General features: G+C 37.0%; 1 protein-coding gene across 2 annotated transcripts in view; it reads left to right on the forward strand.

Moving 5' to 3' along the window:
* LOC139970939 (WD repeat-containing protein 27-like) overlaps positions 1 to 12,203 on the forward strand; it is a 69,240-nt gene extending 57,037 nt beyond the window's left edge. For both annotated transcript variants that reach the window (XM_071977018.1, XM_071977019.1), the window contains exon 25: positions 12,093 to 12,203. The gene's annotated coding sequence lies outside the window, so the exon portion shown is untranslated. The remainder of the gene's footprint in view (positions 1 to 12,092) is intronic.
* The last annotated feature ends 2,972 nt before the right edge of the window (positions 12,204 to 15,175 follow it).

Genomic DNA, 15,175 nt, shown 5'->3' on the forward strand with positions numbered 1-15,175 from the left:
CATCCACTGTCCCGTTATACTTTAACACTTTGATTCCCTATCTTACCCATTTGAACAGGCATCGACGATAAATTCTGATCTTTACATGCGGCTGTAACTTGAGTCAATACAGTTAACTTGTGACCACAATCTAATGTGAAGAATCCCTTCTTACTTGCTTGGAATAGATGAGGATCTGGCTTTACCATCATGAATGCCCCAATGTCTGTACATGCACCGCCAGTTTCCTTTTTGTCTGGAAGGTTCTGTTCGGTCAAAGTTGAGGCGCGTTTCTCCATCATGTCACTAAATACATCTGTCATAAGAGCCATGGTTTGCATTCGCTTTGTCCTACAGTCTCTTGCAAAGTGGCCTGGTTTATCACAAATATAGCATTTCCTGGGTTCACTTCTCTGCCCAGAATACGTTTTCCCTTTCTGATTTTGTTGCTGAAACTTCTGATTGTGATTGTGGAATCTTCCGTTGTTACGATTCTGGTTCCTCGTGGAATTACTGTTTTGAGTACTTCTACTATTCTTGGAGTGACCAGGATACCAACCTCCATGTGCTTCTACATATTGATCGGTAAATTCACCCATTGTTGTGATGTTCTTCGGCTTTCTTTCTTTCAGAAATGTTTCCAAATCTTTGCTACATGAGTTCAAGAACTGCTCTCTCAATATTATGTCTTGGAGTTGTTCATAAGTAGTTACTTCCTCTAATTCCATCCATCTATGGAGGTAATTCTTTAATTTTGTGACATACTTGGTTCCTGTATCTTCATGTGCAGGTCTAATATCACGAAATTTCTTCCTAAAACCATCGGCTGTAAGGTGGTATGCACGTAATAAGGCTTGCTTTACCTTGTCGTAATCTTTGGAATCCTCAAGTGAAAGTGATGAATATTCAAACAATCCACAACCTTGAATAAGTGCTGAAAGACTTGTGGCCCATACAGTATCCCTATCCCAACCTTGCAATGTGGCATAACGTTCAAATCTATTGATATATGCATCAATGTCGTCTTTCTCTTGGTTGAATGGTGGCAGTTTAGGTGGTCTACTTCTTGCTGCACTACCATTACCATGATAACCTCCATTGCCTATCTGTGCTTGTGCCTCAGCTTGGGCTTGCTTTGCTTCTTCTATCTTGAGTTGTATTTCTAACTGCTTTGCCTTTTCTCTTTCTATCTTTTCTTGTCTCTGCCTATCTTCTTCTTGTTCGTGTGCATCAATCGCCCTTTGCTTAGCTCTTCGATCTCTTTCTTCATCTCGTTCTTGCTTAAGCTTGTCCCTTTCATCATCTAAGAATTGTTTTAGTTCTACACCTTTGAGACCTAACTTTTCTCCGATTGACACAAGTTTTTCTAACTCTAGTAGACTAGTCATGACTAATGTATAACAATGACAATGTATTGAAACCAATTACTGATGCCTGCAGTTTAGTTTAGAGTGTGCGCAAATTATAGTTACATCCGACAACAATGTAATTTCATATCATAGGTAACACAGTTGTACGATTAAACAACAATGATACACTAATTGTGTAAGTGGATTTCACGTCTGGCATAAAACATGTAAAATACAAAACACAATTAACTACTTGCCAACCAACATTACGTTAGATGTTGCTTCAGTTCTTGTCGGGACCGCCAGTAAGACGCTAGAATGGAAGTACACAGGTAGACCGACCAAATAAGAGCTGCTCTTGCGGAATTCGTCTGCGAATACAAGTAAATACAAACAATTAATATACATATAATTCACAGGTTGAATTTTATGACACCAACCAGTTATGTATTTTTCACTTCTGTCAAAGAAAATGCTTATGCTTAAATCTTGGATAGAATTCCCGGACAGGCCCCCATTTAATTGTCACCCACAAAAAGAATGCAAGTGGCAATGCGACACATTCGCCTAGCGGCTATCCAAAATCAATATGCAATGTAAAAAAGAAATACTCCAACCAACTAATGATGCAGAACAAGTTTTATAAATTCAACTTCTTAAGTGAATAGGTATTTATTGAGGAGGAACTTTCTCCTTAAAATAATAAAAAAAAGGAACATGCAAAATAACGGTTACAGCGTTCTGTAATACTGCTTAGGAACACGTAGGACTCCTGAATACTTAGAGATAACAGATTGCTTTGGCGCAATCTTTACCAGAGGATAACATATACTAGATTTAGCTTAACTACTGAAAAGGTTAAGACTTTCCAAAGTTTTGATACCCCTGGATCTTTTTCAATTGCGAGAGAGCAAACTGGCACGTATAAATTTAGTCTTAATATATATTAATTGGATATTCTTTTCTCTATAAAAGAATGAGATTCCCTCTTCTAGTCTGAAGAGCTTTCCCCCCTTTACATCATGAAATTCTGATTTAACATTTATCTTAAAAAAAAAATGAGTTCTGAGTTGTCACTGTGATGAATATTGCCTAAAGATGTTGATAATACTTGTTGACACGTGGTTGCTGATATCAGGTTGTGGTAGGTGTTATAGTCGGTGAAAAAACTATCCTCAAAAGCTTCCGGTCTTCGACCCAATGTGAGAGGAAAGTGGCACTGTATCGGAACAAAATACACAATCAGATTCTCTGATAATACTTTGTCCAAATACAATATACTAAATATGTTGCATAAATTTATAATACAAAATTTGTAACAATAAGCCATATATGAATCTTGAACAAAGTTTAGTTTGTTCCACATACAAACAAAAAATTGGTTAAACTCAAACATATATACATTTCTACTCCAAAGCTATGGTGAGCACATCATAACTCTCCTTTATGCACACTAACCTCATGTTCACTCCACTAAACATATAACCCCTCTCTGCCAAAATCACTTGAATTAATTTGTAATGCTATAAAAGTTACCATCACTATTACAATCATAGCAAACATCCACTTTCTTAAGGAAAGTCAATTAAGGCGTGACTTTTACTATCCAACATAATGAAAAATTACTACACAAAATTAAACTGACTTTTGTGCACCTCCAAAAGTATACAAACTTTAAAGTGATTGCATCCCAAATATTACATATACAGAACAGATTAATATAACAAGTTTCTACTTACAATGGTTCCAGTTCTTAAACTGTCAGACGAGCTCTGCAATACAGCTTTACTTTATCCGGTCAGGTGATGTACTTCCATCCCAACTCTGCCGACAAGCTGCCCTATCCAGAACACTAAATATTGTGTGATACTGGAATCTCCAGGGAAAAATTGTGTTTCAAGCTTTCACAGTTAAATTCCAGATATTAATTAAAGTATGCCAGCCCAGGCTTCAATACAGGTATCCTATATATAGGATCCTGTGCCCCATGATATGAAAATCACAATATTGTAGCTCCGTCTTTTTCAGCTAAGAGATATAGCAGGACTCAATCCGATGATGGTAATTTGGAGAGTGAATAAAAATCTTATCCAACACTCACTTCACTGGCTGGATGCGATGTCACACATAATTACTAGTGTATCAATTTGCATAACTTGGCAATACAATACATTGTCATCTTGACTATGTCCTGCCCTGGTAGGTTTCTTTTGTGTGCACTAGCTATGCTATGCTACCCTGTACCTTTGTATTATTATACTATGCCCTGACCTGGTGATGTTTCTTTTGTATACATACTCAATTATGCTACCTTGTATTTTTGTAGTGAATAGAGGGATTAGGGTTTATGTAAATTGTCCTACATCCTTGGATACTACTTTCCAACATCAACAACAACCAGCATTGACAAAAGTAAAAGTTACTAAAAAAAAACTTTCTAAAATAAACAGCTGACAGATTGACTTCTTCTGTCATACAAATACAAATTAACTAAATTATACTATTCTAATGTGACACCGACCCCTCTTATTTTTGGGGGGCTGTGGCATAGCAGCCCCCTGACTGAATTGTACCCGGAGCAGACTGCGCCCAACCCCCCAACCCCCCTTAATACCCCACTGGTTTAGGTGTGATCAAGAGGAGTTTATTCAAATACACCTGTCATTGATAGTGTGCTTGGAAGAGCCACAATCATATCTGTTCTCTATCTAACCATCTTACAAAATCCTTGGCAGGTAAACTACGATAACTCAGTGATGGCTCCTCCAGGTATTTTTCCATCTTTTTCACCTTGAGAAACTAATAAGTCAGTCTATTAAGAGATTAGCAGTTCTTGTTCATTTGTTGTCAGTGTTTCCTCTTGAAGGTGATTTTCTTCCTGTGCTGTAACGGGATGCTAACCGGGCACAGCAGGGGCACAACAATTTATACTTCAAAGGATGGAAGGGAGCCCCTCCCTACCCCCCCCCTCCAAAGAAGACAGAAAATACTAGTGCACAGTACATAAATATAAAACGTGTGTGTACGTGGTACAATGATAACAGTTTAAGAATTCTTCAACCTTGTTTCAAAAGTGACAAAATCTAATATCATTTTGCCTATTTATAAGTACAATTCCATTTTTACCAAAAATTTCTCAAAGGAGACAGGGGAACCAGTACCCCCATGACAGCATAACATCATAACCCCCCAATACAACAATCATGGTTGATTCTGCCCATGCAAGGCGGTAACAACTTTGAAGTACTGTCACATTCGTACCTGAGAGTCTGGTACTCGACCGAAGCAGGATGATGAAGGTTGTGACCAGGTGCGTAGCGAAGGGGGGGGCAAAGGGGGCGACCGCCCCCCCTTGAGCAAATTTTTTTGGTATGTTTATATGATATCGCTAGTAATTTCAAAATAGAAAATGCTTAGATGCAACTTACATGGCCTGGGAAGTGCTATTTCCAGAGATCTGGGAGGCATTTTCGGCCAAAATTTTATTGTACGCTTCGCGCCAACACATGGTGGCGCTACGCTTAGATAGGTTCCAGTGCCGAATCTACAGCTCTAATAGTTTGCCTACAGGTTCGCCCCTCCCTGGGCAAATTCCTCGCTACGTGTCTGGTTGTGACATCGTGATTACAAGAGGATACACTGTCACCGAATAAACAATAACCTGCTAATCTTTTAATAATTCGGACTTATTAGTTTCTCAAGGTGAAAAAATATGAAAATCATCTGGAGGAATCATCATTGAGTTATCGTAGTTTTACCTGTCAAGGATTTTGTAAGATGGTTATGAAGATACTGTGGCCAGTTGTTAAAGAACAGATGTGACTTACATATAATTATATATATTAAATATAAGGATTATGTAAGGCAAGTGGTAAATTGCTTACATCATTTGAATTAGAAGCTTCCATAATCCTAGCTTCTAGTCTTACATATTCCTGACCTTCTCGACCCTTCCTGACGCTTGTGCTACCTATCCCTTTACGACAGACATTTTAAATCCTTACGATATTCCTTACGTTTGTAGTCTTGGATCTTCTTCGGAGACATTAATCATGACTCCTACGGTGTTGGGGGTTCTCTGAAATGCCGGTATTGAAGGAATTTACCGTATGCCTTAATACTCCCTAACATAATTTTTTTCTTTGCATTTTCCTTACAAGATGTCCATGCAAATATCAGACGTGATCCTTCACATCTAAAATTTTGCAATAGGAAGTTAGATCACATGATATCAGTGAGGAGGGTAGATACATTTGAGGTTGGCAAGGAATATTAATGTTGCTTGATTGTTGAATACCAGTGCCCATTTTTTGAAATGTATGGCATAGTTTAAATCTTTTAAATATCAGACTGTCTGGTAGAAATTTTAGTCTTGATATATCATAGTCCAAGACAAAGAAAAGAAAATTTTGAGAGCTACTGTAGTATTTGATTCTTGACAAACTATACTCTGGTTAAATCAACATGTTCAGATTTAACTTAATGCTAAATTTTCAGAAATCCTGCACCATTAAACCTCTCACTTGACATTGAAGATGACAGCTTCTCATTGCAGGCCTTTATGTCAATGCTAAGCTAAAATTTTGCATTATAAATTCTAACAACTTTACCATTTGACTTAATCTTATTGAATATGCAAACAGCGGTTTAAAATCAGACAATGTCAATGTAATTAACTGGTCATGATCAATTAATTGTTTAAGATTTTGCCAAAGACAGATATCAAAAGCTATACATACCTTCACGTCATAATACCTAGGGTTACCATACATCGTGATTTATAACGAGATGGACTCATTTTGCAACGAGAATGTTCCTTCAAATGGGAGAGGGACATCTTCTCCAATATCATCCCCCACCCCCTTCCCCTGGACACAGTGTTCCACTTTTCAACTACAAAAATATTTTAACTCTAATCTTACCTAATTATGAAGTACCATAGGTCATGAACTTACCATGTTGTTATTTTGAGAAGTTGACTTAAACCAACAGAATTGTTTCAACACAATATTAACCAAATGCAGGGCCTTATCTATATATAGATATTCTTGTGTATTTTCATTTGCAAAGGTTATAGTCTGTTATTTAACAGTGAGATGCATGCACAGCTGTATGTATATTTATGTCTCTGGTCATGATAAATAAATAGATTAAACTGTCACTGCAGTGATTCCAAAAGCTATATATTTATTCATCTTGTCTTACATATAGCATTACCATACACCCTAATTAATCCAAATTGTCCCGTTTTTGCAATGAAATGGATTATCCATCCAGCAAACTGAATTTTTTGTAAGATCCAAAAAGTTTCTCCAAAGGGGAGGTAGACATCTTCTCCCCATTTCACTCCCACCCCCAGGACACAGTCTGCCACTTTTCAGCTACAGAAATATAGTCACCCTAATCTTACCTATTTATGGAATACCATAGGTCATGAATTTACCATGATGTTAATTGGGGAAGTTAACATAAACCAACAGAATTGTTTCAACACAATTTAGCCAAATGCAGGGCCCCATCTATATATAGATATTCTTGTGTATTTTCATTCGCAAAGGTTATGATACTGTGAGTCTAACAATCAGTTCCATACACAGCTGTTTGTATATTTACGTATCTGGTCATGATAAATAAATAGATTAAACCGTTGCTACAGCAATATTGAAAGCTATAGTTGTTCATCTGGTCTTACCTATAGGGTTACCATACGCCCTTATTAATCCAAATTGTCCTGTTTTTGCAATGAAATGGATTATCCATCCAGCAAACTGAATTTTTGGTAAAATCCAAAATTTTCTTCAAAGGGGAGATGGGCATCTTCTCCCATTTCACTCCCACCCCCAGGACACAGTTTGCCACTTTTCAGCTACAGAAATATGGTCACCCTAATCTTACCTATTTATGGAATACCATAGGTCATGAAATTGCCATGTTGTTAATTGGAGAAGTTAACATAAACCAACAGAATTGTTTCAACACAATTTTAACCAAATGCAGGGCCCCATCTATATATAAATATTCTTGTGTTTTTTCATTCGCAAAGGTTATGATACTGTGAGTCTAACAATCAGTTCCATACACAGCTGTTTGTATATTTACGTATCTGGTCATGATAAATAAATAGATTAAAACGTTGCTACAGCAATATTGAAAGCTATAGTTGTTCATCTGGTCTTACCTATAGGGTTACCATACATCCTGATTAATCAAAATGTCCTGGTTTTACAAAATATGCAATATCCCTCCATAGGACTAATCAATATATTTTCAAATCAAAAATTTTCTTCAAAGGATAGATGGACCTCTTATCCAACCGAAGAAACTATTGCACACATTTTTTAACAACTACTTATTTTTATCTGTACGCAAGGGGCCTCATCTATGTATTCTCGTTATTTTGATTCGCAATTGTTATGTTGTGATTTTAACAGTCAGTCAGTCCATGATCATGCACAGTTACGTGGGTGTACAGCATATCATATTACAGCTGTTATCTATCTATATATATATGTTGGTGGAATTCCGAGGGTGTACAGATTGTTGCATTAGTCTGCATCGAAACACTCGTCACGTACATTACACCGGATAAGTTTTGTCACACTTGGCCGGCCTCGTTTGGGGCCAATCTTAGAAGAGGGGAAGAACACAGTCGTACTTTGTGCATTAATACAAATGATTTGCATCCAGAAATAAGAGGGATTTATTTTGAGATATTTTGTAGTTGCAGCAAAGGAGAAACTGTTTATTTGAACTTAGGCACTACTGTATATGAAGTGAGGAAGAAATTACTTCTTGGTGACATCAAAATTGAGTGTAATTTGACTGCATATCATCGTGCTCAAGATATATAAAACTTAAGTATGAAATAGCATAATAATCCATGATACAAATGCAACATATACTATATATTTAAATAGGAATTTAGCATAATAATACAGGAAATTGCAACAAATACTATTTTTAAATATGCTCCAAGGTTATCAGAGTGATACATAACATTCCTTGTAAGTTATACTTTTCTTTCAGTGGTTGTGACTGTATAAGGATGATTATTTATCATATTTTGGATCACCCTCCCCTCCTCCCCCTTCCCCAGTATACCAATCTTGTGATTAATGATTATCCATGTTGGGGTCAGCAAGGGGATACTCCCCCACCCCCCTCCTGCCAAACACAACGCTCAATTCAATCAGCTCGAAGTATGACTTTATGTTTTGGTTGTATACCAGTAAGTAAGAGGAGAAGGGAATGGGGGAGGGTAGGGGGTTGTCTGTGTGGAAATCTAATATCTTATATGCTGTAGACCAGGGCGGGCCAAACTTGCTGAAGCCACATGAGCTACACTTGAGATGATTGAACACCCCAAGACATGAACAAAATTATAAAAAATTTTACATTGTAGACTAAATTGTTAGACAAAAAAGAGTTCTACCAAAATATTTCTGCCAGCTATACATGAAATGTCAAAGAACGCCATGTGGCTGATCACTAGCCACGGTTTGGCTATCCTTGGTATAGACGAGTATAAGAAATGTATTTATTTATTGAATCAGCCATCGAAGTGACTAGACAACTTAAAGAGTCCAGCACACATACCACATCAGTTCAGTTTGTCAGATGCCTTAATATGCAGTCTAGGCTTGCAATAGAAAACCCAATAATATTTGTAGTGACACAAAAGGATGCTTTCATGCATTAATAAATATCTAGCATATAATTTGTCAAGACTAACTAACGTTTAATGTCACATGCCTTGGGTACTCTGTTTTTGGCATAAAAGAATGTTAAATCTCCCTATTTTTGTGACAAACTGGTTGGCAGGGTCTGGAGACTACAGTTTGTATAGTACGTGGCCAATGTGATGACATAGGCCATTTAAAGAAACAGCGATACCTAAATATGGTCCTTCTACCTATATTTTTTGCCATTGTTTTTTCTATTATTTTTTCTCTCTCTCCGCCTCTCTCTCTCTCTCTCACTTTGTGTGGTCTCCCTTCACTACCTATTCTGGAAGAATCAACCCTCTTTTTTTACCTGGTCCATACCACTGTATTGTTCTCCCAGGTATGCCAACGGTAATAGATATACCCCATTGTGTACTTGATACCTTGACCAAAGATTGAACCTTAATGTCAGAAGATCATACCTGAACAAAAAAAATTATGTATACATGTTTGTTCCATGATTTCTCTCACTGGCATTTATTGTAAACATAAAAAAAAATAAAAAATAAACTTTTTTTTTTTTTTGGCCCTTCTTCTTTTTTTTTTTTTGTCTGCCAGCCTGTGTGAGAAATTTATTTGTGTTTTCGCAGCAGGTGGGGAAGGGTCCGTGCACTGTTGTCCAATGTGTACCTTAACTTATTGTTCCCACTTAAAAGTCCCAGCAAGGTTTGTGGGATGAATACCTTGCATGAACTTAAGATGTTGTAGTTTACAACACCTGACTTAGAATATCATGCCTGTGATATCAAGTACTTCTTAATAAAAACAAGGGGGAGGTAGAAAAAAGCTCAGTTGTTGTTGATTGATGTAATGCCCCAGAGATAGTATTCAGACCATGTTTTATGGCGTTGGGAACTAACCATCACCACATTCCTTTTTTAACACTTACCAAATCCCTTTCGATGAAAACTGGGCTATTAATAGTTAAAAACAAAGGCAATGTCAAGGCCTAATTATAGCCTATCCTACAACTGGAGTAAACATTTCTTTGAAGAAAGTTTCTGACTAAGGGTACAAACATTTCTCTGTAAAACTTTGGGACTAAATGTATAGTTGTTCATTAAAAAGAAAGCGGCAACCTTACATTTTGCGGATTCTACCGTGACCCTTGCAATGATTTTTGTTTGTTTTTTGTTTGTTGGACTAATCATAATGTGATATTATGATTTTGTTCAGAGTAGTCAGACGTTTTGACCACAGCAGAATCAGAAAAAGGGCAAAGACATTTTGTGGCTAGAATGGGATTCGAACCAGTGACCACACGGTTACAAGACCACACGGTTACAAGACCACACGGTTACAAGACCACATGGTTACAAGACCTGCTATCTACCAACCATAGGCGTAGGAGGCGGGGGGCTGGGGGGGCTGCAGCCCCCCAACCAATTTTTTGGGTGAAAATTCGGGCAATATGCTTAGAATTTTTCGGGCACCTACTGGAAGAATAATAATTTGCAATGTTTTTTTCCTTTTTTTTGGTGAAAATTTGGCAATATGCTGAGAATTATTCAGGCATCTACTGAAAGAATAATAATTTGCAATGTGTTTTTCAATATTTTGGTGAAAATTCGGGCAATATGCTGAGAATTATTCGGGCATCTACTGAAAGAATAATAATTTGCAATGTGTTTTTCAATATTTTGGTGAAAATTCGGGCAATATACTGAGAATTTTTTCGGGCACCTACTGAAAGAATAATAATTTGCATCTTTTTTCCAATTTTTTTTGGTGAAAATTTGGGCAATATGCTGAGAATTTTGCGTGCACCTACCAGTGGCGGAGCGTCCATACAGTCAAAAGGGGCGGATGCCCCCCTGACGGACTCAAATGGACTGGTGCCCTTTCAGCATTTTACCACTTTTTACTTATTCGCGATTATTGACTTTTTTATTGCGCTCTCAAATACCTATTGACATTTGTCACATTTTGTTGGTGTAATTTTCTGACAAATGGCGATGACACCTATTTATTCTTCGATTATCTGCAAATTAGCAAGGCCGGGAAAGGGTCATTTCCGGTGATCTAGGGAGTAACTTTACTCAAAAAAATTCTGTACGCTCCGCGCCAACCTGTGGTGGCGCTCCGCTTAGATAGTGTCAAAAGCACCCCTACAGACCATTCTCTCCCCCCCCTGACCAATACCCCTAGCTCCGCCACTGTCACCTAGTGAAAGATCAAGAATTTGCAATGTGTTTTTCAATGGTTAAACTTATATTATTATGATTATCATCATTATTGTTGTAACGACTTCCCCAATAATTCTAACCAATATGGAAGGGTAATAACACGGAAATGATTTTATGTTATTGTCAGGTGATGTAATAACTGATGGATACCTATATGATATGCACATTAACATGTGGAACGCGGGCGGAGCGTGCGAAAAAAATTTTGGTTATATTTTTCGGGCAAGTCGTTACAGCCCCCCCAAATCAAATGAGGCTCCTACGCCTATACTACCAACTATGGTATCCTGCCTTTAGTTGTTGGTGAACCTTGTTTAACTTTGTCTCTGCTAGGGGCGCCAGTCAGAAGCCATAGTCATTCGATGCAACCTAGAAAGTTGCAGAGAACTGCAAATATATATGAAAATGAACAATAAGAGTGTAATAATAATCAGCAGTTATTTTTACGACTCTTAAGCGACCACAAATGTGGGAGAAAGGTCTTATGGATTACAACTTTCATGTCGGGTGGCTGTCCAATTCAACATTTTAACTCAAATTTGGAATCTTTCCCATTTAGAAAGTCGTTGTTATTGTCAATGCGTTGTCTCCTAACTCTATTGCCAATTCCTTGTCTCCTAACTCTATTGTCAAATCATCTATTGTCATTCAATTGTCTGCTAACTCTCTTGTGAATTCATTGTTCCCTGTATTGTCAATCCATTGTCTCCAATTATCTTTTTCTGGGTAGAGTGTGTCACCAAGAGGAATTGATCCGTAACAAATGAGGAACTACTGTCAGAGACAAATTATAATAATATTGATATGGAAAGATTTCAAGTTTTCTCCCTTTTTGTCTCTCTATCTCTTTTCAGTGTAAGAGGTGTTTGATGTTTCAGCAGACCGGAAGAGACACATTACAAACAAAACTAAATTACGGGTCTCGATCTTATAGAGGATATGCAGTACGGATGTGGCAGATATGCAGAATTTTTTTTTTTTCAAACTTAAGTTGGTCTGTACATCAAAAGTAATTTGTTTTAAAGGATTGGTTCAGTTGTCATACATGTTTATGTTATATGAAAGAGGACAATAAAAGAAACACAATGGTGAAAAAAACTGTTCAAATATCTTTTTCAGTTAAAGAGATATTCAAGTTTTATCAAATTGTGTAGAAACTGCTGAAATCTGACTAGCTGTGATGTCACATCCTCACATTCCTGAAAAGTCTTTGTTTTTTTCTCTAAATATTTTGTGAGATTTCATGACTTTCAACCAAAAGATATGCCAGGAGATCTCATATTTGTCAAAGGAAGTATTAGAGATTAAACATCTGAAGAATTTTTGATTATAAATATTATTTTCAAATGTGTTAAAAAATGTAAATAATTTTTAAAGAAATATATTCACAAATGTTAAGGAAGTGAGGATGTAACATCACACCCTCACAGTAAGTCTTTCTACACCAGTCGTTTTCAAAGAAATTTTGATATCTTCAAAGTGTCATATCTCCTTAACAGAGCATGCTATCATGGTAGTTTCTTCACTGTTCTTGTTGTCTTTTTGTGCTCTTCCATACAAAATAGACATGTCAAACACCTGGACCAACCCTTTAAGCTCTGACACAAAGTATTCTGTTATGTCTCTCAGCAGCTGTGTATATACTGTTTCTGTTATAGATCTGGGAATGTCATAAGAAATTTGACAATAAAGATATATTGTATAGATAAGTTGTATATGCATCACTAGCCAGTTGGAGAAGCTATTCACAAGTGTTGATGAGTTGATCATTCTGTACATGCTGTAATTGCTGTTCCATTAAACTGGAAATTAATTTGATAGGTTTGTGTGGGTTATTATAACTTATAAAACAATGAATTAACATTTAAGCCTGCCCTGAATTGCGGACATCATTCTCAACTGAGTCTTAGAAGGGGCATTCCAGATATTAAACATATATTTTTAATGCTGATTACAAAAATCGGATTGAGTATAGAAACATGAATAACACTCAAAAGTTTTCCTTCTTTGCTTGGAATATGACAAGTATCAAAGTTAATATTTTGCCTAAAGTCATGCTTTAACATGAGAAGCAATCTAGACCATTTTTTCTTCACTTCATTAGATTTTAAATAACCAATTTGGGAGGATTTGTTCATCATCTCTATCATGTTAAGTTAATGATGATGGTTTAACTTGAGCTTCAAAAGCATTGTCATTTTTCGGACATACATTAAACATCTTTACATGCTCTTACACTATGCACTCTACACATTCATTAAGCATTGCACTGACAATGTTTCAACTTTGACCCATTTTTGTCTTCGTTGTAAATAAGTTGAAAATAACAGCCAAGTTTTTTAATCTATGTCAGAAGTTGAGGACTTAAGCTGTGATAAGCCTAAAAAAAAAAAACTAAAAAAAAACCTGTTCACATGATATACGGCCAGGGTGCTTGACAGAAAATTTCACTCTTCCTGTTTTGATGTACTTTAATGGTCACATTAAGTCACAATAAATATATTTCAACATACTTTACTGATAGCTATCCTGGAACAGTCACGATAAGTGGTTTTGCAGTTCTCCTTAATTTTTTGTTGTGTAAAAAACTTAAATCAGGAAGGATGTAAGTTACTCTACATTAATGACCGCAAAATAAAATCCCGTCCTTGGGAATAAAGTACTCTCCCGAGGTATCCATAAAAACCGGTTAATATTCGTCCGTCCATCCGTTTTCTTCGACACAGTTTTTCAGGGAATTATCAATCATGTTCTGATATTGAAATATGTTATGAAACATGTAGATCTAGGCTTAAAGAACCAGTGAATTAAGAACAGAGAACAAGAGTGCAGGAAGCATGTCCCTAAAATGGTGGAAGCGATGATGAGTTCATGACCGAGGTGAACTCAATTAACCAGATGCATGACAAGAAACAAGTAGGTGAATCTACACACAGGGAACAGAGACCCTGTTGCAATGAAACTTTGAAAGGAGGAAGCTGGCTTAATGGCAAACTGCCTATTAAAGAGAGAGGATTAAAGGATATAGGGCAAAGGGTGAGCAGTGGGCAAGGCTATAAATAGGATAGGACAGAGAAGGGGGAGAAGGAGGGAGGGAAAGGGAGGAGTGAGGAAGATGGGGAGACAAAAATCAATCTTGGGGTGATGGCAAATGTTGAGGGAGTTTAACCAGTTTATATTGATTTGTGCACCACCTCCCTCAACCCCTATCTTCCCCTCCCTCAACTCCCACTCTCCCCTCCCCCACCCCTACTCCCCCTTCCCCAACCCCTACTCTCCCCTCCCCAGGCCCCACTCTCCCTCCCCCATCCCCTACTCTCACATCCCCAGCCCACACTCTCCCCTCCCCAGCCCCCCTCCCACAGCCCCTACTCTCTCCTCCCCATCCTCTCGTAAATTGTAATTGTGTGCTTGTAGATAATCTTTTCAAACAATGTATTTAAATTGCAATATAGATCTATCACCTTGATACCTACCATGCTGTTAAGAGTCCATCAAATTTTATCCTATATTTATTTTAAAAAATTGTCGTTTTTGTCACACTTGGAAACTATTATTTTCAGTTATTCAATAGTTTTTCAAAATGTGAACCAAAGTAATTATTTGATAGAAATAAATATGAAATATATAACATACTTTATTTCTCTTTTCTGTGTGACAGTTCATGTACTTTCTTGTGGATATTTTAGCCATTGTTGGTTTTAACGCCACCAATATTTCATTCCTATCGTGGTAGTTGTCTGGGAATAATTTATTCAGCCTTTGAACTTTGTGTAACAGCTCTGAGTCTCTTATAAAACACTACGTTTCCTATGTATAAAACTGCTATACATCTTTACACTTGTATAGCAATTGGCCAATTTTGCATAACATTTTGGGATGGGATATAAAGTCAGTTTATCCATGGCAAGCATTTGTTAGTAAGCTGAAAATATAA

This window comes from Apostichopus japonicus, chromosome 8 (assembly GCF_037975245.1).
Source record: "Apostichopus japonicus isolate 1M-3 chromosome 8, ASM3797524v1, whole genome shotgun sequence".
Lineage (NCBI taxonomy): Eukaryota > Metazoa > Echinodermata > Holothuroidea > Aspidochirotida > Stichopodidae > Apostichopus > Apostichopus japonicus.